At 42.5% G+C, this 27,417-nt stretch overlaps 1 long non-coding RNA gene across 4 annotated transcripts in view; it reads left to right on the top strand.

Annotated features, from left to right (window-relative positions):
- The first annotated feature begins 5,717 nt into the window (after window positions 1-5,717).
- The window catches only part of LOC138759866 (uncharacterized), a 37,865-nt gene continuing 16,165 nt past the window's right edge, over window positions 5,718-27,417 (top strand). Inside the window, exons 1-3 of one of the 4 annotated variants that reach the window (XR_011355172.1) lie at window positions 5,718-5,996; window positions 9,854-9,934; window positions 10,797-10,888. This is a non-coding gene — a long non-coding RNA (uncharacterized lncRNA). Of the gene's footprint in view, window positions 6,186-9,853; window positions 10,001-10,796; window positions 10,889-27,417 lie in introns of those variants that run through there. The other 3 variants (XR_011355171.1, XR_011355170.1, XR_011355173.1) reach the window with 3 other exon arrangements.

The following is a 27,417-nucleotide window of genomic DNA, read 5'->3' as shown; positions in this document are numbered from 1 at the left end:
ATGGTCCTCCATTCTGGAGACGTGACCCATCCAGCGCAGCTGGATCTTCAGCAGCGTGGACTCGATGCTGTCGACCTCTGCCATCTCGAGTACTTCGACGTTAGGGATGTAAGCGCTCCAATGGATGTTGAGGATGGAGCGGAGACAACGCTGGTGGAAGCGTTCTAGGAGCCGTAGGTGGTCCCAGTAATGCTCTTAAGCAGTTGTGAAAATACTGTGAAGAAGTTGGAAAATTTGTCTTCTGGTTCATGGACCTGGATCCAGAACTGCTGCACACACTAATAATTACCTTGTGGTGAGTGTCTTGGGGAATGGGTTAAATTTGTCACTATAAAATGGGCAATATCGGCCTGATTAGCCATTATATTTAATGAATTGAATGACCAGGTGTCCATATAATTGACTACTAATCTAATATTCCCCATTTTATTCGAGTACCCAAACTGTGACTGTATCTATGTCACCAGAGATTGGAAGTAGATAGCTACAGATGGTCTTTATTCATCATGATAAGCAAGCATTGTCTTGGAGATCCTGTAATTAGAATCTATTCCAACTAAAAGTACATCAAGTTTTTGTACTGTTAAGAACAAAGTTAACAGCAGATGATTCAATAGAATTGCATTAGCTACAATTACATTGTTCACTTCAATATTTAGAATCTAACAAATGTCTCTTTTGAATTACTTATTTACATTGGAAGCCTCCTGACAAGGCACCTCTGAGCAGACAAGTGCCTTTGCTGGGACAAAATAATTCACATCTATGGTATGAAAGCTTCTGACTTCCAGACATCCATAATTAATTTTATTGAGGACTAACTCTCCATATATGAATATCCCATTTTCTGATAATCAGAACCTATGACCATGTTTGATGTGCTAAGTAACAAATTAGTAAGTCAGGTCTTGAAGCTTCCTTGATCTCAGTCTCAATAATGCAAAATTGTGCCCGATTGATGCAGGCCAATTTTCCCATTGTCTTAAATTTGGTTGAAGCATATGAGAATGTCGAGTCAGGTTTCAAACCACATCTTCTGAGTGCCCTGTGCTTTGTGGGAATACTGCTTGTATGCAAAGCTGTCCTTTATGTTTCAAGTAAGAACACAGAAATGCTGGAGGAACTCAGCAAGTTGCGCAGCGTCCATAGGAAGTAAAGATACAGATCCGATGTTTTGGACATGAACCCTTCTTCATGGTGTGAGTAAAAAAGCAGGCAGTCATCTGAACTGAAAGGGAAGGGGGAAAGGGAAGAAGGGAAAAATGGGCGGGGAAGAAGAGAAAGACTACAGACCAACAGATGAAAGGTGTTAATTGGATATGGATAGGAGGGCAGGAGAGAGGAAAGGAGAGAATTGTGTAGAGGAGGGGGAGGGAGGGAGGGGAGTTTTGATTCAAAACTGTTCACTGCTTGTCATTTTTGAAGATTGGTTCTTGCTTGTATAAATGCCTGCTATCCATATACTGTAATTGCATAACACCTCTATAATCCTGACCAATCCAAATTTAACACACCCCTCAATGGTTTATTTGCAAAGTAACTCAAACAATGTATCAAATTTAATGTATTTATACTTACTTCACCATAAATTTGTATAAATTGAGTTTCATTATTGAATTTGCCATAAAATAATTTTTATTTTACTGAGGCTAGCGGACAGCAATGATATCCTTTAATCAAGTGAAGCTGTTTAAAAAGTTATGAGTTAATTGACCAATCAATCATTGCACTCTTAATATTTCCCACTAGAGGACTAAAAAGTGCCATTAATATACCCAGAGTTCTTCAGGTGTACTAGACACTATTAGAAACATGAAACATTAGAACCATAGAACATTACAGCACAGAAATGGGCCTCCTCAGCCCTTCTAATCTGTGCCAAATCACTTTTTTTTGCATAGTCCCACTCACCTGCATCTAGTCCATAGCCCTCTATACCTGTCCAAATTCATCATAAACGTTAAAATTTCTACCGCATTCACCACTTCAGCTGGCAGCTCATTCCACACACGCCACTCTCTGTGTGAAAAAGTTCTCCCTCATATTCCTCCTAAACATTTCCCTTTTCACACTTAACCCATGTCCTCTGGTTTGTATCTCACCTACCCTCAGTGGAAAAACAGCCTACCTACATTTATTCTGTCTATCCCTCTCATAATTTTAAATACCTCTATCAAATCTCTGTCATTTTTCTACACGCCAGTAATAAAGTCCTAACCTGTTTTCCTTTCCCTGTAACTCAGTTCCTGAAGTCCAGGCAACATCTTAATGAATGCACTCTGCACTCTTTCTAACATTGATATCTTTCCTGTAGTTGGGTGACTAACACTGCAAACAATGCTGCAAATTTGGCCTCACCAATGTCTTGTACGACTTTACCATAACATCCCAGGTCCTATAATCAATACTTTGATTTATAAAAGCCAATATGCCAAAAATTCTCTTTACTACCCTATCCACCTGTGATGACACTTTCAGGGAATTGTGTATCTGTATTCCCAGATCCCTCCATTCGACCATATTCCTCAGTGCCCCTACCATTTACCATGTATGTCCTTTCTTGGTTTGTCTTTCCAAAATGCAACACCTCACACTTGTCTGCATTAAATTCCATCTGCCATTTTTCAGCCTATTTTTCCAGCTGGTCGAGATCCGTTTGCAAGCTTAGAAAACCTTCTTTGCTGCCCACAACTCCTCCAATGTTAATGAAATCTGCTAAATGGTGATCCAATTTGCCATATTATCATCCAGATCATTGATATAGATGACAAACAACATTGGTCCCAGCACTGACTCCTGAGGTACATCACTAGGCGTCCAGTCTGAGGAGCAAACATCCACCACTACTATCTGGCTTCTCCGCCTTTGTTGAATCCAGTTTACTACCTCACCACAAATACCTAGTGTCTGAACCTTCCTGACCAACCTCCAACATGGGACATTGTCAAAGGCCTTACTAAAGTTCATGTAGACAAAATCCACAGCTTTTCCTTCATCAACATTCTTGCCAACCCCCTCGAGAAACTTTATAAGATTGGTTAAACACGAGCTAACATCCACAAAGCCATGCTGACTATCCCTAATAATTTTTCTGGGTATCCAAATAATTGTATATCCAATCTCTTAGAACACCTTCCAATAAATTACCTCTTACTGATGTCAGGTTCACCAGTTTATAATTTCTAGGGTTACTTTTGGAGTCTTTTTTAAACAACAGAACAACATGAGCCATCCTTCAAACCTTTGGCACCACACCCGTAGCTAAGGACATTTTAAATATTTCTGCCAGTGCGCCTGCAATTTCTACACTAATATCCCTCAAGGTCTGAGGAAATATCTTATCAGGCCCCATGGATTTATCCACCCTTATTTGCTTTAAGACAACAAGCACTTCCTCCTCTTTAATCAATATAGGTTCCATGACCTCACTGCTTGTTTTTCTTATTTCCCACTACTCTGTTCCCATTTCTTTTGGCTCCATACAAAGACGACCACTCTGATCTTCAAGGGAGCAATTTTGTCTCTTACTATCCTTTGGCTCTAAATATACCTGTAGAGATTCCTAGGATTTTCCTTCACATCATCTCCCAAAGCAACCTCATGTCTTCTTTTATCCTTCCTGATTACTTTTTTGAAGTTTTTCTTGCATTTTTTTAATACTCCTCAAGTAGTCATTTGCTCCATGTCACCTATACCTGTTATAGACCTCTCTCTTATTCCGAACCAGATCCCCAATATCCCTCAAAAACCAAGGTTCCTTATACCTTCTAACTTTGCCTTTGATCCTGACAGGATACTCTCAAAATTTTACTTTTGAAGGTCCCGCACTTACCTCGCACATCCTTGCCTGAAAACAACTTATCCCAATCCATGCATCCTAAATCATTTCTCATTTCCTCAAAATTGGCCTTTCTCCAATTTAGAATCTCAACCCAGAACTATCCTTTCTTAATGATTAACTTGAAACTAATGGCAATATGATCACTCTGACGATGACCTCTCCCTCGATGACGAATTTAAACATTGCTTGCCTTCAGAACAATTTACATTTAACTTTGTATGAGTAGATAGGCACTGTTAGTCTTCAAGAAGTTCCAAATAATGCCATAATTTTCAATCAGTGAGCAAAAGCATGTGTTTAAATCAGTCTGAGTTATGGGTTCACCCCTTGTCGCAGTGAGGTCAGTTGTGGTTCTTCAGTTCAGTTTCTTCAGTTTTGCTATGGTTTTGGTACTAAAGCAGTTGAATAAAATTGCTGTTGCTCCACTGAATTCAAATACCATCAGTCGACTTATGTCTGTCTGATGCCTAACAGTTTTGTAACAACACCTCAACTTGATGTGAATGGAGAACCAGGCAAACGATTAAAGAAAATTCTGCATTCATGTATACTTAATTCAGATTTTAGAAACAATTGACATGTTGTGCTAATATTGTCATCTTTCCTTACATTGGCATCCTGTCAACTCAAGAGGGAAATAACCTCCATAGCAAATTCAAAGGGCCAGTTTATATGACATCACCAGCATAGCAACAGGTAGTGTTAGCAACAAGGAATGGTCTATTGTGACTTCATTAGCTTACCAGCAGGCTTCACTAAGAGCTGGCCCTTCTCCAGCTTGTTAATAAATACAATACCGCAGAGCTAAGAACTTTGCAACTCCTGGTTTCTGCATGAGAAGAAACTAGTCAAAAACTCATGGGTAAATTTAGGCATATTTACTCCTCAATACACAAAAGAAGAACTTCACCAAGATGCTACACAAGAACTTTTTTCTCAGCACTACCTATATGTTTGAAGGAATTTCCCCTCCCCCCCCCTTCACTTTGTTTGGAATATTTAAAGTGACTAACTCTTTTCTCCACCGTTTCTGTTCATGAACCAAACTATCAGTTCTTACCTGCCCATTCAATTCCATTTGAACACTGTATCTATGGTATTGATGTGTGGTAGCCGATTTTACACACTGAATGAACTCTCGTGCTTGTCGTACACAATATTGCACCTATAATAGTTTTCCCATGTACAACAAGGAAAATATAAAACAAAGACAAATAACAGCCAATAGCTAAAACTGGAGTGGCATGAAAAATAGCCTGAATTTTGTGGCTGTAGGGAATCAGCAGTAGTTCCCATTACCCAATAAGAATGAAACTCACAAAGATTTAGCTTTCTTAATGGTGTGGCTTTCCCCTTCCTGAAGTATAAATTCTAGAGAAGGCACGGAATCTTGCAGCGGTCGTCATCAAGCTGACGTACACAAAGGTGCACCTAAAGGATGCTCACAGATATCAAAAGCATGAGATCTAGATTTGTGAAAAATCCTGAACAAACAGAAACAAGCATTTGATTAATGCAAAAACAGAACAATTACATTTTAAAATAAGTTTAATTTATGTTATTTTTGAAAGACGTATCTTAGAGAATTATAGTGACGGTACATAAAATGAGTTACATAAAATAAAAATATTTCAGGGCTAAAGAGTTTGTTAAACAGCAGTTTGCATCCACATCCATGCCTTAACAAAGCATAAAATTTTCATTGTATTTTGTGGAAATAAAATTGGAAAATTCCTGATGTTTCAAGAGGTTTGGGTAGGAATGTATATGTGAGTTTTTGTTATAATGCATTGACCCCTTGAGTGGGGTAAAATATTGGAGCTTCATTGTGACAGAGTGAACTCGTCACTGTCTCCGTGTCAATGCAGTCTGAGGAAGTGAAAGCACACATTGAAGAATTTCTGGCCCCTGAAGTTTTTGGCCATTCATTGGTTCCTGGAGATTACATTGTAGAAGCCTCAAAAAGAGCACAGAAGGGCAAGGAAGCACCTCATGGAATTCCACACCTAACATGGCACATGTGCACTCCTGAAGTTGAAGCTGCTATCAGTTTTATTACGTAAATATGGCAAACCTTGAGGGGTTGCAAATCATAGCAGAAATCTTGGCCAAAAATTTGCTGCTTCTGTTTTCCCATAGAATATTATTGCAAAAGGTAGGCTGTTAGCCAGACTGTAAGGAAAGTGAGCTGCAGATTTGACCTCTGAATGGCTTTCTGGTTTTCCTATTCTTGGCCTGGTGGAGTTTCACAACCAACATCTGATATGTATCCTTCATCGCACAGAGCTGTCAGTTGTGAATATCTGCTTCTCCTTGCTTATCTTATCATCTGTTATAACTGGAGGTGAATTGAAATTAATTTGAGATAAAGTAAAGCATTTTATTATTATGCTGGTCTGGTGTTTCCAGGCAATATTAGGCTTAATTTAATACTTCCATTGAAAGCCTTTACATTATGTGTCACCCACCTTGAACTCCATCCTCTACTGATAATCACACCAAATATAACCACCTGGAAGAAAATCATGAAAATTAGCACCTCGATCATAGACTTCCTGTTGCCATTGCTGTGACAGATTTAATTTGTTCCTTGCCAGAATATGTTTTCTCTAATCTCTCTTGTAGATCCTCAACATATGTTAATACAGGCTGGAAAGGACTGGGAGGGCTTCCAAATATGATGTCAATTGGCACTCTTATCTTTTCCATACAATGTAACAAATTGACTCTATCCCAGAGGTACACACAGATGGAATGATAAATACCTGCCTTTAATGTATGGCCCCAAATTTTCTATTAAAAAAAAATTGGGCTTTCCAGCAATATTATGGGGATAAGGGGTGACAGGAAAATCACTTCAAAGAATTTTTAAAATTTTTTAAATTTAACCTTACAGCATGCTAACTGGTCCTTCAAGCCAATAAAACTGTGTCGCCCAAAGACCTCATTTAATCTATAACCCCTGTATGTCTTGAAGGGTGGGAGGAAAATGGAGCACCCAGAGGAAACTCATGGGTCACAGGGAAAACGTATACACTCTTTACCGTCATTGCCGGATTCAAACCCAGGTCGTTGGCGATGCAATAGTGTTGCACTAACTGCTACACTAACCCTTCCATCCAAATGTTTTGTTTCCTGATGCCCCAACAAATTAAGTGCCCCCTCCTCCTTTGTTTCCTTCCTCCATTTCAATAGGAGAATCACAAGCCATCATGGTAAAGATTTGGAACGCAGCCCAGTGATATCAGACCAATGACAATTGCTTTCTAAATTTCAATGATAAAACCCCAAAATCAGACATGGTCCTATCCATAATCACTGCGGCAAAGAATAAATCATTAATTTGACTAGAGAAGCTCATCTGAACCTCTTCTCTTAAATTAGACAGGTAGACAAAAAAAGGTAATTAATTCCACATGCTAATTAGCTTTGAATCAAAACTGGTGGTATAGTGGACAGTGCAAAATCTTATTTGAGATTACAACAAAGTTCAGATGAACTGGAAAAATTACCCAAGGAACAACAGATGGAATTTGACCAGTGTAGTGGGTTTGGTGGGTTAAACTACAGCAGAACTTAGAAAGTGAATGGTAAAGCCATGAGGGAGCATTGTCAAATGGAGTTACTTTGGAATGCAGGTATATAGTTCCATGAAAGTGGTAACTCAGATACACAGGGCACTGAGTATAGGATCAGGAACATTATATTACAATGATGCAAGATGTTGGTGAGACCACCCTTGGAAGTACCTTGTGTAGTTCTGATCACCCAGCTTTTAGAGAGATATCATTAAATAGGAAAAGATTCACAACAATATTACTTGGACTGGTTAGCTTGAATTATAAGGGAAGATTGGATAGTCTAAGTCTTTTCTACCTGGAACAGAGAAGGCTGAAGGATGGGTCTGAAGTAGGGCTTGTCAAGGTTTATAAAATCATGAGGGACATAGAAAATGCAAATAATCATCACCTTTTTCCATCTGTAGGGGAATCTAAAACTAAGGAGCAGAGGTTTAATGGGAGAGAGGAAAGGTTGAAAGGGGACCTGAAGGACACCTTTTTAACACAGATGATTGGTGGGTGTTTGGAAAGAGCTGCCAGAGGATGTGGTAGAGAAGGAGATGATGTAACATATAAAAGACAATTAGATTGATGCATGGACAGGAAAGATTGAAAGGGATATTGGCTGAACCCAAACAATATGGACTAATTTGGGCAAAAAACATGGTTGGCATGGACAGGTTGGGCCAAAGGGACTGTTTCTATGTGGCTAACTCTATGATCCCATGACTAAACATCTGGAATGTTAGAACATCAGGGTGACTTGTTAGAATGTTAGGTATCGTATTGTCTGTCGGTTTCGTGAAGTAAATCATCAAGATGAAGCTTCCAGCTAAAATTCCCTTGGTCATAATGAATAGAACTCGACCTAGAGTAGTGGTTAGTTCAATTAGAATTTCATGCTATACATCAGCCATTCTCATCCTTTCCTTGGCCATGGGCCCCTTGGGTCTCTGCCCAAAGTTTATGGGCCCTCTTCCCTGTGAAGCAGTCAAGTTTAGTTGGTTTCTTTCATACTCCTACCAACCACTCAAAAAAACATCAAAAATATTTATGTTACATGAGGTGAAAAGAAAACAAGGCTCTTACTCTGAGTGTAACAACGGTGGTTTCTGATTCCAGAACAGACAAAAATCGGAAATGATTCTTATTGAACATGTTGGAAAGAAAAAACCATGAACGTATATATTACAAATATTTTTTAAAAAGATTCTTAGACTCCAGTGGTTCATCATTAGGATCCTTAAATCATAAACTCGAGGATGTGATAACTTAATAAAATAACTGAAGAAATAATCATTATTAAACTGAAAATTTTAGTGAGGTCCCTGGGCTTGATGTCCCTGTGCAAGTTTTTTGATGTTAGGCTTCAGATAGGATAGGGGCAGTCGAAGGTCACCTCTTGTTGTGATATCAAGTCTGTACCTGGATTTTGTCAAGGAAACTACCTTGCTGAATCCTCATTCAGCTAAGTATGTTGAGAGAAAGGAAATTAAAAATATTTTGTCCTTTTCCCATATTTTTGGAAATTTATTTGGCAGTCACACTTAACTCAAAAATCTTTTTATTTTTAATTGATTGAACTTATGTCATGCAATTATGTTACCCTGAAGATCAGTCAATCTCTCGTGAATTTCTAGGCCAACATTGATCGGCCGTTCCTCAAATGGATCTAAAATCCAACATGGGATATTAAGGTTTAACAGGTCATTAAATCTTTCCTGCTCTGCGTGTATTTGCGTTAGGTGTTCCACTGTCCTTCACTGCCTCTGCGTTTGAGTTCAGATTTGGAAATAGTAAAAATTCCTGATATCTGATCTTGCTCCAAGAGACTGAGCTTTTGTGCCCAGAGGGCACAAAATGACAAAGACAATTTCCTTTGGACAGATACCTCACTTTGGTATGCAGTAGTAGCATCTGGAATTGTTTGTCATTTTCTTCACACGACTGCGTGAAGGGGATGCGATTTTATAAATTTTATAGTGTAGCAACTGTTTCGCAGTGCAAAGTGAAGAACGAGAAAATGATCAGACGTAGTTGAATCGAAGTTCGGTAAAAGTCGTTTGTTCGAACAGTCGCTCAGCGTTTGAAAACCCTGCACGTTCTAAATGATGTCACCACATTGGGACGGCATGACATCACTCGGAGCCTCCCGAGCTGGTCCAATTAAACATCTGGAGAGCCACTATTATAGTCTTTACTGAAAGCAAAGCACTTAATTGTCCATCTAAGTTTTTAGCCACTACGTATTCCCCATGAAAGATGCAATGAACAGTAAGGGCTGAAGTTAAAACATTTTTCAGGAGTGTGATGAACCTTCTCTATTGTCCAATCATTGAAGGGTACCATCAGTTGCATAGACAACTATGTTCTCAAATGGGAGTACTCTTCTTGTTTATGTAATTCTTCTTTGAAAATACTCAGTCCATCAATATCTGTTTTAATCCTCCAGGTTGACAACATCTCTTCCATCAGCTCATTTCCATTCCAGAATCCGGCATAAGCCATGAAAAGAACCTAGTTTTCTTACATAGTAGGTTCATTTGCAATTGTAAAGAGAATTTCTTGGATTGTAATTAAATGGTTAATTGTTTATCAATGTTCTTTCCCATCTCATAAATTCTTCTAGAAACAGTAGAATTACTTGAAAGAAATGCCTGAATAATTTATTTGGCATTTAAGTTCATTACGTCAGATATTATTATGGTCACTGAAGGCAAAATAAGTGACTCAATGACATTATGAGCAATTTCACTTTTAGCAATCATTCACTTATCTTGTATGATGCAAGAAGAAGACCCTTTTCTAATTTCTGTGATGTTTCAATAATCACCTCTTTGAGTGTTGGCCTTCTCTCAAAATTATCTCAAAGGGTTTTGAATTAATTCAAGGGTATATATTTGTTTTCTTTATGTGTGGCCTCCAAATGTTGCTTCAGCTTGCTTGGCATCATGCTTTCATTGAAAATGTATTCAAATAAATCAAACATATGGTCAGAGAAAGGTTTTCAGGAGATGTAATGAAACCATGCACTGTTTTCCACTGAATACTGTCAAAACTTTTTTTTGGCTAAAGAACTCATGGGTAAACTTTTTTCTGAAAGTAGCAAGAGCTATTACAAAACAAAATTATATTATTACAATGGTTAGTTTAAAATCATCTTAATATTATGGATAATACGGAACAATACATTAAGCTTGTAGAAGAAGACATACATTCATTACCATAATGAAAACTCAAAGCAAAATGAGAGTGCTAGAGGATGCAAGAAATATAGTGCAACACTTTTCGGTCTGCATGCTTATTTCCTGAAATTGAAGGTAGTAGAATTGTGGTAAACCACTGTTTGTACATTTAACTGTCTGGGCACAGCCATTGACTGATTGTACCTGTAGCTCCTCCCACAGACCCCTGAATGAAGGTGACCGTTCCACAGCTACCCTTCCCAGTTCAGGACAGATGACCATCATGGATGTGCAACCATTCTACTGTGAATAAAAACTTGTCAGTTTTAAATAACTTCCAGTCTTTTGGAGTTGTTGATGGTGCATCAATTTTATTCACAATAAATTTTGACAATGAAGCAGGTCCTGAATCCTGAGAGGTTGGATATTGACCCTCAATCACCTGTAGTCTCCACCAACTTCTAACTCTAACTCCAAGTGCTCCTGCAGGCATCATCTGCCATCGTTCAATTGGAGAATGACAAGCTGCAGGTACTACATTCCTGGGTTGGGCCCCTGGTGTACTCAATGATCAAGGATGCCGTGTCATACCCAGAGGCGATGGGCATTCTGAAGGGCCAGTACCTGAAGAAGGTAAAGAAAGTCTATGTGAGACACCATCTGGCCACTGGAAAACAACCCGGGGAATTGAGTGCTGAATACCTCCAGGCCCTATGAACTCTCAGATAGGCCTGTGATTGCAAGGCCATGACAGCAGTGGAGAGCACAGAGGACCTGAGTAGAGACATGTATGTCCAGGCATTAGGTCCAACTACATCCACCAGAGACTGCTGGAGCAAGGTGAGCTCAAATTGTGGAAGGTGGTTGAAGTGGTGGGCATGCTGGAGGTGGCCCTCCAGAATATGAAAGCTTACTTGACTGACAGCACTACTGCCTCGTGGTTTCCTCAGGCACCACCATCTTGGGACATGCTGTCACCACCATGCACCACCAGCAAACTGACCAAGGCAGTTGTACTCTGCGAGCACATAATTCCACTAATGTCACGTCCTGCAATCAACCCGACCATAGCCTCAGTGAGCACCCGAAGAAATGCTGCCCAACAAAAGATGTGATCTGCTCCAACTGCGGGAAGAAAGGGCATTACATGAAAGTGTGTAAGTCCAAGTCACCCAAATCTAGCAGTGCCATCTGTGGACTGTGGGGGCTGCCATATTAGATGCTACCATCTCCAAGACCCAGCAGCACCATGTGTGATTCATGGGGGCAACCATCTTGGACACTGCTATTTTAGAAAACCAGTAGTGTTGCATGCGAACTGAGGTGGCTGCCTTCTTTGATGTCACCATCTTGCAACTGAACACACGTGCTCTCCATCAGAGCTACAGACAGTGACCTGATACTGGCCTCCATCACACTGGATCAAGGTAGTCCTCACCAACTCACCAGATGGATGATGGACATCCAGGTAAATGACCACGTGACAAGCTGTCTGGAAGCATGGAGAGCTTCATCCATCCAAACACAGTGCAGTGCTACCCTCTTGTGGTTAGGCCAGTGAGTCATAAAGTCTCCTTGGCCTTGAAGTCCCATTTGGGTGATGTCCGCGGCTCAGACTACAAAGACTTTAAACTCCTGGTGATGTCACAGCTATGTGCTACTGTGCTACTGGTTCTGGACTTTCAATGCTACCTTAAAAGAGTGATGATGCAGTATGAGGGGCCCCACACCCCCCCTCACTCTCTGTAACTAGCAGATCTTAAATCGCCCACTGTGCTCCACCAGCAAGAACCCCCTGGCCTCTACCTCTAAAAAAATCCCTAAGACCACCAAATTCCTTAACCTTATATATAACATCCATTGGAGCGCTTTCATCCCTAACGTCGAAGTACTCGAGATGGCAGAGGTCGACAGCATCGAGTCCACGCTGCTGAAGATCCAGCTGCGCTGGATAGGTCACGTCTTCAGAATGGAGGACCATCGCCTTCCCAAGATCGTGTTATATGGCGAGCTCTCCACTGGCCACCGTGACAGAGGTGCACCAAAGAAAAGGTACAAGGACTGCCTAAAGAAATCTCTTGGTGCCTGCCACATTGACCACTGCCAGTGGGCTGATAACGCCTCAAACCGTGCATCTTGGCGCCTCACAGTTTGGCGGGCAGCAACCTCCTTTGAAGAAGACCGCAGAGCCCACCTCACTGACAAAAGGCAAAGGAGGAAAAACCCAACACCCAACCCCAACCAACCAATTTTCCCCTGCAACCGCTGCAACCGTGTCTGCCTGTCCCGCATCGGACTTGTCAGCCACAAACGAGCCTGCAGCTGACGTGGACTTTTTACCCCCTCCATAAATCTTCGTCCGCGAAGCCAAACCAAAGATATATAATAAGGCTAAATGAGTATTTCGCACAACCTGCCTTGCTATCCTTGGCTGTGTCATGGAGAATGGATTAATTGGCCTGACCCCGATTCCATGTTCTCGTTTTTGGAACTTTCCCTTCCCCACAGCCTCAAAGCCCTGAAAAGGTGCCGGGGCTTCTTTTCCTACTATGCCCAATGGGTTCCAAATTATGCAGACAATGCTTGGCCTCTCATTAAATCTTCCTCTTTTCCCCTGGCACCAAAGTGACACATCAAAGCAGACATTGAAGGCTACGATACACCCCATGGATGAATCCACCCTGTTCCAGGTGGAAATCGATGCATCTGACATTGCTCTGGTGGCCACACTTAACCAGGCAGGCAGACCCGTCACTTTCTGTTCGAGCACCCTCCAGGGCTCTGAAATTCTTCTGTTGAGAAGGAGGCCCAAGCCATTGTCGAGGTAGTATGGCACTGGAGACAATACCTTGCCAGCAAATGATTTACTTTGCTGACTGACCAATGGGCAGTGGCTTTTATGTTCAACAACCAGCAGTGTGGTAAAATCAAAAATGACAAGATATCGAGGTGGAGAATTGAACTTACCACCTACAATGATGATATTTTGTACCAGCCCAGGAAACTTAAGGAGCCCCCAGATGCTCTATCCCATGGAACATGTGCCAGTGCACAAATCGACCAGTTGCAAACCCTGCACAATGATCTCTGCTACCCCAGAGTCACCAGGTTCTTCCACTTTATCAACGCCCGCAATCTGCCTTAATCCACTGAGGAGATCAGGACTATGAGCAGGAACTGCTAGGTCTGTGCGGAGTGCAAACCGCATTTCTATCGACAAGACAGAGTGCAACTGATAAAGGCCACCCGTCCCTTTGAACACCTGAGCATCGATTTCAAAGGACCCCTCCCCTCCTCTGACTGCAATGTGCACTTCCTCAACATCATTAATGAGTATTCACATTTTTCTTTCACCATCCCCTACCCGGATATGATAGTTGCCACAGTCACCAAAGCACTAAGCAGTCTCTTCACTCTGGTGCCAGTACCTGCTTGCCAGAGGTATCACCACGAGCAGAACTACCAGCTAGAGCCCTCGAGGGAACGAGCAGGTTGAAAGGGAGAACACCATGCCTAGTCCTGCAGTCTAGAGGCCCTCCTGTCTCCTGCTGGCAAGATGTCCTCCCTGAGGCACTCCACTCAATCAGATCACTCCTTTGTACTGCCAACAATGCTAATCTACATGAAAGAATGTTTTCCTTCCCCAGGAAGTCTGCAGCAGGTACCAGACTACTGGCCTGGCTGACGTCCCCAGGGCCGGTCCTACTCCAGAAGCCTGCAAAGAGTCAGAAGTCCGACCCACTAGTTGCCCCTCTTCCTCGCCAACCCCCAATATGCCTATGTGGCATACCCTGATAGACACATAGGATTCCAGAGACCCCTCCCTCCTATCATCACCCATGATGTTCCAGTGCCATGGCAGGTTACCCCAACCCCAACGGATGGGACACCAGACTCATTGCCACACATCCGTCAAACCGACGCTGATGACTGCATGCAGGCACCCCCAGACTGTCATGGCCCCATCGCTGTGACACAGCCACAGCTGGCACTATAATGGTCACAGTGGCAGATCAGACCACCTGAAAGAATTAATTTATGATAACTCAGGGTTGGTGCCAGAATGTATGTTAGAGGGGGGCATTAGTGATTTTGACGGGGGCTTGTTTAATGGGGAGGTGCTGGTAGGGAACTGTCAACTGGGGGTGATACCGGCAGGGACCTGTTGATGAGGGGTGGAGGGGTTGCTGGCAGGGACCCTGTTGATGGGGAGGGAGTGCTGTCGTTAATGCCATCTGCCCCTTTGTCGAGGTTTGAGGGCCCTCTCTTTATTACATCAAGCATCTCTAGACTCTACTGACGCTTGACACATGCTAGTGATGTGGCGAAAGGTGGGCAGAGAGTCAATAGCATGTGTCAACCTAGCCACTACTGACATGGGAGGGAGTGGGGCAGGTCTAATGGTCAGGGATGGTCATTTCCGTATGGGGGCACAGCACATTGTTTGGGGGAATGCCCGTGGATGCCCCACCTTGGCATCGACCCTGTGATAACTTCTGATGCACTTCACCCCGTCAGACTCTTTTTAAAAAAAAACAAGGGGTGAATGAGGTAAACCACTGTTTGTATATTTATCAGTATGAGCACGCCCATTGGGTGACTGAACCTGTAGATCCATCCATTGAGTAAAGGTGACTGTCCCACACCCTTCTCCCTAGTTCAGAACAGTCGACCATCATGAACATGACTCCAATTTATTGTGAATAAAAGCCTGTCAGTTTTACATAACTTCAGACTTTTGGAGTTATTGATGGTGCATCAAGAACAAAACAGGAAAATTATGTGGAAGACAATTCATAGCCAAAGCTGGTTCCACGTCAGTCGAACACAATCATGTTGAAGCAATGAACACTCAGAAAACATTGTTAATTTTCCACATTTATCGAGGTCATTCTATATTGTCTCCAAATGCCTCCAACCTTGAAGAAATATTGCTGTACTTTGCAGCTCTACAGCAAAACCTAGTCACAATGCCCTTTCCTTCCCCCAAAAATGTTTAATCCATTCAGTTTCCATGCTCGAGACAGCTTGGATCCCCTAATTAAGGATTTCAGACCGTGCGCCCTTCAAATGTGCAGTGGCCCCAGTGGGAGGTTGGGGGGAAGTGTATGGACCCTATTGAGTATGGCTGGTATAGCTAGCTCTTGAAGCTGTATATACAAATATATTCATTGCCATATTATATTGTTTCCTCATTGTGTATTTAGTTATTTCAGAAATTCCTTTTGTATTGCCACAAAGCAAAAGAGCCAATGAATTGTTTTTAGTAATATTCTACACAATAGCTGTTTTCAGTGAATTTTAGTGTAATCATGTGTGCACTTGATTGAACACTGTGTAAGAGGATGAACAATGTGATATGATGAATGGAATAGGATGGAGGACAGTTAAACCAACCTGAGATCCCAGGAGAGCAGATTCTCCTGACACCTACCAAATATAGTCTCCAAAAAGGAACCAATGCAATACTGAGAGCAATCCCATTGGTTTCATCTTCCTCTTTCTCTGTGTGGTGGCCACATTCTCTATGGACAAGGGGTGGATTGGGATCAAGGACTGCTGAATGGCAGGCACTTTGGGCTTATTGAGTGTTGTGGCTGTTATGGTGGATCTTGCCATCATCATTCCTCATTTATGTAATCTCTTGGGTTGATAGATAAAATATATTTTTGATTGTGATGCCTTGAAGATAAGTGCTGGATAATCACAAACACTTGGCAGACAGCATAATGGCATATATTAAAGGCCTGATCAATAATGAAATAATATATGCTACTGTGCCAGTGATGGAAATTGACTTAAACAATAGGGTGCACAACGAGTTGATAGTAACTTGCTTTCAGCATAATTGGGCTGCAACTTGTTGCAGGAGACTATTGTTAGGAGGTGAGTTTCTTCTCTTGAATGTACACAGCCCTGGCATATGGTGTTTATCAGGTTTTCCTGTCAAAAGAAACCCAGCCATTAAATATTAGGATGGGGTTTTCATTCAATGGCTCAATGGTGACCCTCTTACCTGAGCCATACCACACTTCAAAGTGTTTATGATCTAGAAACTCAGCATTCCTGTCAATGAATGTGGGCAGGTTGTGCTTGTTGGAAAATTGAAACTGTTGCAATTGTTAAAATCTCAAGTGATGTCACGTGGGGGCATTGGAGTCATCTTATTTAAGATTGAACAATTAAATTGTTAGCAGACATGCAGCTATACAGGTATAGAACATTGAAGTGCAGATCCTTTAGCCCACAATATTATGCTGATCAAAGTAAACCTACTCTGCACAATCTAATTTTTCCTTAACCCTCTATTTTTCTTACATCCATGTGCCTAATAGGCTTTTGAATGTCCCATCCAATGATTACGATCAAGGGGTGAAACTTTCTGAGCAGTGTTCATTCTCAGTTATCATGCAATATTGGAGGAGATGGGGTAAAAATTGGGATACTTTGAGGCTACATTTTAGGCAGAAAAGAGATGGAACGCTCATATAACTGTATCCTTCCTCCAGAACCTTTTTAAGCATTGGTTTCAACAGACATATGTCTTGACTGATTCAGAATACTGCATATATAGTTCCACAGAAAAAGCAGAAACCCCACTGCCCAAACAGAAATGACACCAACATGTATCTCAAGAATGTAAATGCTTTTAATTAGTCAATTAATTGCAGTTAATGGAGCTGATTACAAGCTTGTTAACATTAATTTTAACATGTTAATTGTTAACGTTAATAAAAAATTGCAGTTCAAAAAATAAGAGCGTTTTATATAAAACTCCTCACATGCTAAATCCTATCTAGCATCAAGCTGCTCTGGCATGATCAGTTTCCCTGGAGAATCCCTTCCTTGTCATTGACCTGATGAGCTGACACCTGGTCATGAATCCCACCCCTGGGTATTATTTTGTCACAGATTCCACTTCTGACGTTGGACCTGGCTGTGGACCTTTCCTTCAGCTCCTATTAGCCAGGGAGCCATGAGTTTTTTTGTAGTAGGCAATCAAGTGGCGAATTTATCTTTGATCATCAACCCCTACTATCCCCACTACCACTTAGCTGCCATTTTGTCTTGGACTTCCAGCTTTTTTTAAACATTTGTTCATGCATCTTACTGACGGAAGAATTACATTTTAAAAATTATTGAAATATTGCCATACTGGCTGTACTCCGAATGTAGCCTATCCCAGGAACCTCCGTGCTTTGCCTACAATTTTGTCTCAGATCTATTACTTCGTTGCGCATTCCTTGAGCTCCTCTCTGCAACAGAATATGATATTCCCAGGAAATTAAAGAAAAAGGCAGAGCAAAATTCATTGATCCATTTAAATTAAAGGCAAAGTGCTTTTCCATGGAGAATTAGAGGAAATGTTCTTTCCATTGTTAATGATGTGATTAAAACTACGGCTAATGCAGGATTAATTTCTTGGATGGTAAGATAAATCGGGGTTAATTTCAGTGTTAATGCTATGCATAAGCAAAGAGTGGTAACTAAGTCGAGAGCACTGATACCAACTCCATCGAACTTGAGTGAGATTGATGTGAAAGCTGAGGCTGGTAGGGAAATCTGCTTCCAATGTCAAGGTGACCATCATCACAAGTATTCCAGTTTAGAGTAGTGAAACCTTTCCACTGCATCTGGAGGAGCATGTAACCTGAGTGTGTAAGGCACTGTAGCTCAGAATAATGTCAGGGCATATAGGTACTCAATGTAAGGGAAGCACTTTATATAAGGAAAGATGATGAACAGCTTAAATGTCATAGGTGACGAGCATTTTAATCATGAAAAATAAAGTCATTTTAAAGTTAAAGTGAAACTTAATGATGAATTTGTTGTTATGAACAGATTGTGGACAAGAAAATGAGTATCAAGAGTTCAGCAAAATGCAGTTAATAAGAAGTAGGTTGAATCAGGGGATATATTCTGTGAGGTACTGAAAACCCTCAATTAGATGGGATTCACAGCATCACAATGGTCAAAGAGTGCTGCTGACAGGTAGTATCTGCTGCACAAGCAAGACCAGTCAATTCAGAAAAGTTGGTTCAATGAATTGTAAATGTTTACAAAGGAAAGTGATGAAGGAACAAAGCTTTTTGAGTAACGTTGTTATGAAAGCAGTGGCTGGAGACATTTTCAACCTCTTCCTGCTTTTCTCTTCCGACTTGCTTCAAAAACACACCCATTATATACTGGCCCCCAAGAAGAACAAAGTGACCTGCCTCAATGACGATCAGCCCAGTAGACTTGCATCTGCTGCGATGAAGTGTTTTGAGGGTTGGTTATCGAGTAAGGAACTCCTGTCTAAGGAAGGACCTGGACCTACTTCAATTCACCTATTGTCACAATAAGTCAATGGCAGATGCCATGTTGCTGGTCCTCCCCTCTGTGTTAGATCACCTAGACCACAGGAACCTTACGTCAGGATGGAGATCAAAAATCTCAATGGGTGGTGCCAGAGCAATAATCTAACTCTCAAAATCAACATGACCTTATTGTGGAATGTAGGAAGGGAAGGTTGAGGAATCACACACCAGTCTGGATTGATGGAACAGACATGGAACGGGTTAATTTTTTCAAGTTCCTGGGAGTCCACATATTGGAGGGTCTCTCCACAACCATGAAGAAGACACAACAACACCTTTACTTCTGAGACTGAGGAGATTTGGCATGTTGTCAAATACTCTATCAAACTTCTACAGGTGTGCTGTGGAAAGTATACATACTGGTTACATCATAGCCACGTGCTCAGGAACGCGGAAGGTAGCAAACACATCCAAGTCTATCACAGAGTCTGACTTCCCATCCACTTAAGATACCTTTGTGAGGTGCTGACCTCAAGGAAGCAGCCAACATCATAAAGGACCCCTGTCACCATGATCACAATCTCTTCTTGCTGCTACCTTTGGGAAGTAGGTATAGTAGGTGACTGAAGTCCAGCATCTCTATGTTCAAGAACATTTTTTTTCCGATAGCTATTAAACTCATGAACCCCCCCCCTCCCCTTAGTATCCAAATCATAAACTACTCCAGTACCACAAAAAGACCCGTCTCTACTATTGAAACTCCACTTTCTGTACAATAATTTAATAAATGCAATTTTTTTAATATATAAGGTACTTGCTTGACAGCAGCAAGTAAGGATTTTGGCAGATCTGCATGTTGTACTGATGTGAATAACAATAAATTTATTGTCTTTATCATTAGCTCTTGCTTCGTTTATAACTGAAATAGAAAATGGTGACCAGGTAGCATTCTCAGAAAGACAAATAGAATTAATGTTTAAGGTTGATGACCTTTTATCAGAATCGCGAAGGAGTGAGAAATTAAACAAAAGGGAATAGATGTGAATGGATGGAGACCAGAGCACGTGAAGGATGTGGTGAAGCTGTGTCTGGACAAGATATAAATAGGATGAGACAAATGAAATCTGAAATACCAAAGGACGTGGCAGAAGAAAACCTGAAGATGGAAATGAAATAGACAAGACAGGTTATCTGAAAGTGCAATGCACAAAAGTGCTGAGAAGTTCAGCAGGTCTTGCAGCATCCATGGGATGTAAAAGGTAACTAACAGTTCGGACTTTAGCCCTTTGTCAAGGTTAGAGTCCAGATTTCAGAATTCAGATTTTAAACTTAAAACTGACTGTGGAATACAGAAAGAATAAAAATCATCAGTAAAATGCAAAAGTAAGAGCTCTTGAATGATTGAGTTTGTGGCTGAGGAGTCTAATGCTGGAGAGGTAGCAGCTCTTCCTGAACCTGGTGGTGTGAGTCTTGTGGCACTTACACCTCTTTCCTGATGGCAGCAGTGAGAACAGAGCATGGGCTGGGTGGTGTGGATCCTTGATGATTGCTACTGCTCTCCGACGGCAGCGATCCCTGTAGATGTTCTTGATAGTAGGGAGGATTTTGCCTGTGATGTCCTGGGCTTTGTCTATTACATTTTATAGGGCTTTATGCTCAGGGGTATTGGTGTCCCCATACCAGATAGTTATGCTGCCAGTTAGCACACTTTCCACCACACCTCTGTAGAAATTTGTCAGGGTGTCATATCGAACCTCTGCAAACTCCTGAGGAAGTAGAGGCACTGACATGCTTTCTTCACGATGCCATTAGTGCGTTCAGTCCAGGAAAGGTTATCTGAGATAGTGACTCCCAAGAACTGAAATTAGATTAAACTGCATTAGATCCCTAATGATCACTGGATTGTATATCTCTAGCTTTTCCTCCCTGAAGTCAACAATCAGCTCCTTAGTTTTCACAAGGTTGTTGTTGTTGTTGGGACACCATTCAGCCAAGTTTCCAAACTCCCTCCTGTATGCTGATCTTTTTTTATACTTTCCACTACAATGGTATCGTAGGCAAATTTATAGGTGGTGTTATTGTCGTACCGAGCCACACAGTTGTAGGTGTACAGTGAGTAGAGCAGGAGGGTAAGAATGTGGCCTTGTGGTGGGCCCTGTGGTGCTCCGGTACTGATGGAGATTGTGGAGGAGATGTTCTTACCATTTCTCCTGGAGCATGGACTGGAGGTGAGGAAATCCATGATCCAATTACACAGTGGGGTGCTGAGTCCCAGGTCTTGGAGTTCACTGATCAGGTTGGAGGGGATGATGGTGTTAAATGCTGAACTGTAGTTAATAAAGAACATCCTGATGAATGCATTTTTTGCAGTTTAGGTGACCTGAAAATGTTAAATTCAGGAAATAAACTTTGAATCCAACAGTTTGAACTATTCAGTTATTCTTACCTTGTATCTGACATTCCTGCATAGAGGAACAACTTTCCTCTCCCTGAAAGATATATTTGCCCAGGATTTGGACCCACCATGTGTTGTGTAAGTTCCCAACTAAGAGCAATTGAGGGCAGAGCTCCAGTAACTCTTCAGTCTTGAGGCAACATCGACCTGAAATGTCAACTTTCCGTTTCCCACCGCAGATGTTGCCTCACCTTCTGAGTTCCTCCAGCTTCTTGTTTCGTTCTCCAGGTTCAGCATCTGCTGTCTGTTGAGCCTCCCAATCACTCTTTGAAAGTGAACCAAGAGACTCCGAAATAAAAATCATAAACCTGCAGGTGCCGTAAAACTGAAGGGAATGCTGGGAACTTTCAGCAAGTCAGGCAGACGCTGTGGAAAGAGAAACAGAGTTAAGGTTTCCGTTCTGGCTCCCTTCATCAGAATCAGGGGTGAAATAAAACACATTACTTTTCAGGAGCACACAAGATGGAGGAGAATTGGGTTGAACAAAGGGAATGTCTCTGGTAGGGTGAACCAAATGAAGAAATAAAGCAGTTAGGATTATGAGACTTATATTAATGTTGATGGAATTTGGATATCTCTCATCGTCAGCAGCATCGTGCTCCCTCACAGACAGCCGATAGGTAATTGGAAGCTCTAAAAGGCCTATTATACCATTGGCAACTGGTGGTGAAACTTTAGCCTAATGGTATTCAAAATCAAAGAATCAGGCCTCTGAATTGTCAAGTTCAGAGGTTTTAATTTTAATTTTAAAACATTCCTAAATGACAAAACCTACTACAAAAGCATATCAGGTGCACAAGGAGTCAGCAAAGCTAATTCCTGGATGAGCAATTAGGCCTCAATCGTACCAGTGCCCAAGAGTGTGGAAACTTGTCTCAATGACTATTGACCTCTCATCCACAGTGATGAAGTGTTTTGAGAGGCTGGTGTTGAAAAGTAACAGGTCTATGGCAGATGCCATGTCACTGAGTCTACACAAAGCCCTGGAACACTTGGATGGCAAAGACACATACAGGATGTTCTTTACAGCCTACAGTTTGGTATTCAATACCATCATCCCCTCAAACCTGATCAGCAAATTCGAAGACCTGGGCCTCAATACCTGTGATAGTACAGATTCTATCACCAATGTACAGATGGCAGTGTAGGATGAAGAAGAGGGGGTGGCCCCGGTCCGGGCAGAAGCGAGGGGGAGTCATCATGTCCATGCGACTCCCCCTTCAAAACAAGCGTCGCATCACCCTCATCAGTGTCTATGCTCCAACCCTCCAGACGGAACCAGCAGAAAAGGACAAGTTCTACACTGATCTGCGCAACCTCATTCAACGCACCCCTACAGCCGACAAGGTTGTCATCCTTGGCGACTTCAACGTTCGCGTCGGCAAAGACTCAGAAACCTGGCCAGGAATCCTGGGCAAGCATGGTGTCGGCAAGTGCAACGACAATGGGCGCCTCCTGTTGGAGCTCTGCGCAGAAAAGCGGCTTGTCATTACAAACACCCTTTTTCAGCAGAGGGACAGCCTGAAGACTACCTGGATGCATCCACGATCCATACACTGGCACCTCCTGGACTACGTCCTGGTGCGAGAAAGAGACAAACGAGATGTGCTCCACACCAGGGTCATGCCCAGCGCGGAATGCCACACTGACAACCGGCTGGTTCGCTGCAAGCTCAACCTTCACTTCAAGCCAAAGTCCAGGAACAGTAAAGCCCCCAGAAAGAGGTTCAATGTTGGAAACTTGCAGTCAGACGAAGTGAGAGGAAACTTCCAGGCAAACCTCAAAGCAAGACTTGAGGATGCAATCCGCCTCACGGACTCGTCCCCTGAAACCCTCTGAGATCAGCTGAAGACTGCCATACTGCAATCCATTTATGAGGTACTGGGCTTCTCCTCCAGGAAAAACAAAGACTGGTTCGACGAAAACAACCAGGAAATCCAGGAGCTGCTGGCAAAGGAGTGAGCTGCCCACCAGGCTCACCTTTCAAAGCCGTCCTGGCCAGAGAAGAAACGAGCCTTCCGTCGCGCATGCAGCCATCTTCAGCGCAAACTCCGGGAGATCCAAAATGAGTGGTGGACTAGCCTCGCCAAATGAACCCAGCTCAGCGCGGACATTGGCGACTTCAGGGGTTTTTATGAGGCTGTGTACGGCGCCTCACCCCAAGTCCAAAGCCCGCTGCGCAGCTCAGACAGCAAAGTTCTCCTCAGCGACAAGATTTCCATCCTCAACTGATGCTCAGAACACTTCCAATATCTTTTCAGTGCCAACTGCTCAGTCCAAGAATCCGCCCTGCTCCAGCTCCCTCAACAGCCCTTAAGACTAGAGCTGGATGAGGTCCTCACCCGGGAAGAGACATATAAGGGCAACTGAACAACTGAAAAGTGGCAAAGCAGCAGGTATGGAAGGAATCCCCCCAGAGGTCTGGAAGGCTGGCAGCAAAACTCTGCATGCCAAACTGCATGAGTTTTTCAAGCTCTGCTGGGACCAAGGAAAGATGCCTCAGGACCTTCGTGATGCCATCATCATCACCCTGTAAAAAAAACAAAGGCGAGAAATCAGACTGCTCAAACTACAGGGGAATCACGCTGCTCTCCATTGCAAGCAAAATCTTTGCTAGGATTCTCCTAAATAGAATAATACCTAGTGTCGCCGAAAATGTTCTCCCAGAATCACGGTGCAGCTTTCGCGCAAACAGAGGAACTACTGACATGGTCTTTGCCCTCAGACAGCAGAGAACAAAACAAAGGACTCTACATCACCTTTGTTGACCTCACCAAAGCCTTCGACACTGTGAGTAGGAAAGGGCTTTGGCAAATACTAGAGCGCCTCGGATGCCCCCCAAAGTTCCTCAACATGGTTATCCAACTGCATGAAAACCAACAAGGTCGGGTCAGATACAATGAGCTCTCTGAACCCTTCTCCATTAACAATGGCGTGAAGCAAGGCTGCGTTCTCGCACCAACCTTCTTTTCAATCTTCTTCAACATGATGCTGAAACAAGCCAATAAAGACATCAACAATGAAGACGCTGTTTACATCCGGTACCGCACGGATGGCAGTCTCTTCAATCTGAGGCGCCTGCAAGCTCACACCAAGGCAAAAGAGCAACTTGTCCGTGAACTACTCTTTGCAGACAATGCCGCTTTAGTTGCCCATTCAGAGCCAGCTCTTCAGCGCTTGATGTCCTGTTTTGTGGAAACTGCCAAAATGTTTGGCCTGGAAGTCAGCCTGAAGAAAACTGAGGTCCTCCATCAGCCAGCTCCCCACCATGACTACCAGCCCCCCCACATCTCCATCGGGCACACAAAACTCAAAACGGTCAACCAGTTTACCTATCTCGGCTGCACCATTTCATTGGATGCAAGGATCGACAACAAGATAGACAACAGACTCGCCATGGCAAATAGCACCTTTGGAAGACTACACAAAAGAGTCTGGAAAAACAACCAACTGCAAAACCTCACAAAGATTAGCGTATACAGAGCCAATGTCATACCCAAATCTCTTGGTGCCTGCCACATTGACCACCGCCAGTAGGCTGATATCGCCTCAAACAGTACATCTTGGCGCCTCACAGTTCGGCGGACAGTAATCTCCTTTGAAGAAGACCGCAGAGCCCACCTCACTGACAAACGACAAAGGAGGAAAAACCCAACACCCAACCCCAACCAACCAATTTTCCCTTGCAATCGCTGCAACCATGTCTGCCTGTCCCGCATGGGACTTGTCAGCCACAAACGAGCCTGCAGCTGACATGGACATTACCCCTCCATAAATCTTTGTCCGCGAAGCCAAGCCAAAGAGAGAAAGAGTGTAGGATGATTGTGATTGGCTGAGAGTGTAGTCACACATACTGGCAGCTCTTAAAGGATTGCTCCTAGGCAGACCAGGTCATTCTGGACTGGTCGATCTACTTGTGATATGCTCCAGTCTTTTAGTTAATAAAAGCCTTGGTCTGGTTCAACAAGTCTTTGGTTCTTTCGACGCGCATTACAACAATACCCCACTGTGTACTTGGATACTGATTTCCTCACCTCCAGATAACAATCAGCGAGGATTGATAATAAAATTTCCTCCACCTTCTCCATCACTACCACAGCATCACAGGGCTTAACGTTCTACTCTACTCGCTTTGCACCTATGACCGTGCGGCTCGGTATGATAACAACGCCATTTAAAATTTAAAAGTGGGTTATATAAAAAGAGGTGATGTATCAGCTTATAGGAGGGAAATTGAAAACTTGGCTGAATGGTGCACCAACATGAACCTCGTTCTCAATGTCACCAAAACCAAGGAGCTGATTGTGGACTTTAGGAAAGGAAAATCAGTGATATACAATCCAGTGATTAGTGGGAGATCAAATTTAAATTTCTGGAAGTCAGTATCTCAGAGGACTTTTCATGGACCTAATGCACTAATGTCATCATGAAGAAATCACGTCAGTGCTTCTAATTCCTCAGATGTTTGTGGAGGTTTGGTATTACATCGGTATCCCCGGCAAACTTCTATGGATGAATAGTAGAAAATGCACTGACAGGCTGCATTACAGCCTGGTATGTGAAGCACCAATACCTCTGAGCATATGCTACAAAATGTAGTGGACACAGCCCAGTACATCTCATGCAAATCTCTCCCTACCTTCAATAAGATCTATATGAAATGCTGCTGTCAGAGAGCAGCAGCAATCATGAAGGATCCACACAACCCAGGACATGCCTCTGTTCTCACTGCTGCCATCAGGAAAGAGATATAGGTGTCACAACTCTTACTACCAGTTCAGAAACAGTTGCTACCCCTCCATCATCTGAATCAAAAAACATAAACTCAAAAGAGACTCATTTAAGGATTCTTACTTTGTACATCATTTATTTATTACTGAATATTTATTTCTTTTCCTGTTTTGCAAAGTAAATTTGTTTACAATTCTTTCTTCATTTACATTTTTCTTCATTTACATTTCTGTCTTTTGTAGATGCATCCTTGCTTGACTACAGTTCAGGTTCATTGACCATTGGGATCTCTTCTGGAGAAGACGGGACCTATACAGGAGGGATGGTTTACACCTGAATGCGAAGGGGGCCAATATACTGGCAGTTAGGTTTAATAAAGCTGTCGGAGCTGATTTAAACTAATTTGGCAGGGGGAAGGGAACAGGACTGATAGGGAAGTAGATAGGAGAGAGAATATAGGGGTGGTTCCGATAGACGGTGAAACAATAAGGAATAAGGGAGCTAAAAGTGATAGGAGAATAAGAACGAATGCACCAAGAACCAAGGTGGAGGGAGAAAGGAGGTATGGCATCAAGGTATTGTGTATGAATGCAAGGAGTGTAAGGAATAAAATGGATGAGCTTGAGGCGCAAATGGCGATGGGAGGTTATGACATTGTCGGAATAACGGAGACATGGCTGCGGGAAGGGCAGGATTGGGAAATAAATGTTCCAGGGTACACGTCCTTTAGAAATGACAGAAAGTTAAGAAGAGGAGGTGGGGTAGCTCTGTTGGTAAGAAATGAGATTCAGGCGTTTGAAAGGAAGGACATTGAAACAGGTGAGGTAGAGTCTGTTTGGATTGAATTAAGAAATTGCAAGGGCAAGAGGAATATAATGGGGGTCATTTACAGGCCTCCGAAAAGTAGCTCAGATATCGGTAGTAGTATAAATCAGGAATTAAGAGTGGCATGTCAAAGTGGTAGCAATACGGTAGTTATGGGGGACTTCAACATGAAGGTGGACTGGGATAATCAGACGGGGGCAGGAACACAAGAGAGCGAGTTTATAGAATGTCTACGAGATACTTTCTTGGAACAGCTAGTGGAGGAACCTACCAGGGGGAAGTCGATTCTGGACTGGGTGCTGTGCAGCGATGCAGACTTAATAAGTGACCTTGATGTAGGGGAGCCATTAGGGAATAGTGACCATGGTATGGTTACTTTTAAGCTGCAATTAGAAAGGGAAATGGAAAGGAAGTCGGAAGCATCTGTACTTCAGTTAAATAAAGGGAATATTGCAGCTATGAGGGAGGAGCTATCCAAAATAAAATGGGAAGATACACTAGCTGGGAGGACAACTGGGGA

Source organism: Narcine bancroftii, chromosome 4 (genome assembly GCF_036971445.1).
Source record: "Narcine bancroftii isolate sNarBan1 chromosome 4, sNarBan1.hap1, whole genome shotgun sequence".
NCBI lineage: Eukaryota > Metazoa > Chordata > Chondrichthyes > Torpediniformes > Narcinidae > Narcine > Narcine bancroftii.
This window is presented reverse-complemented; position numbering and strand designations above follow the sequence as displayed.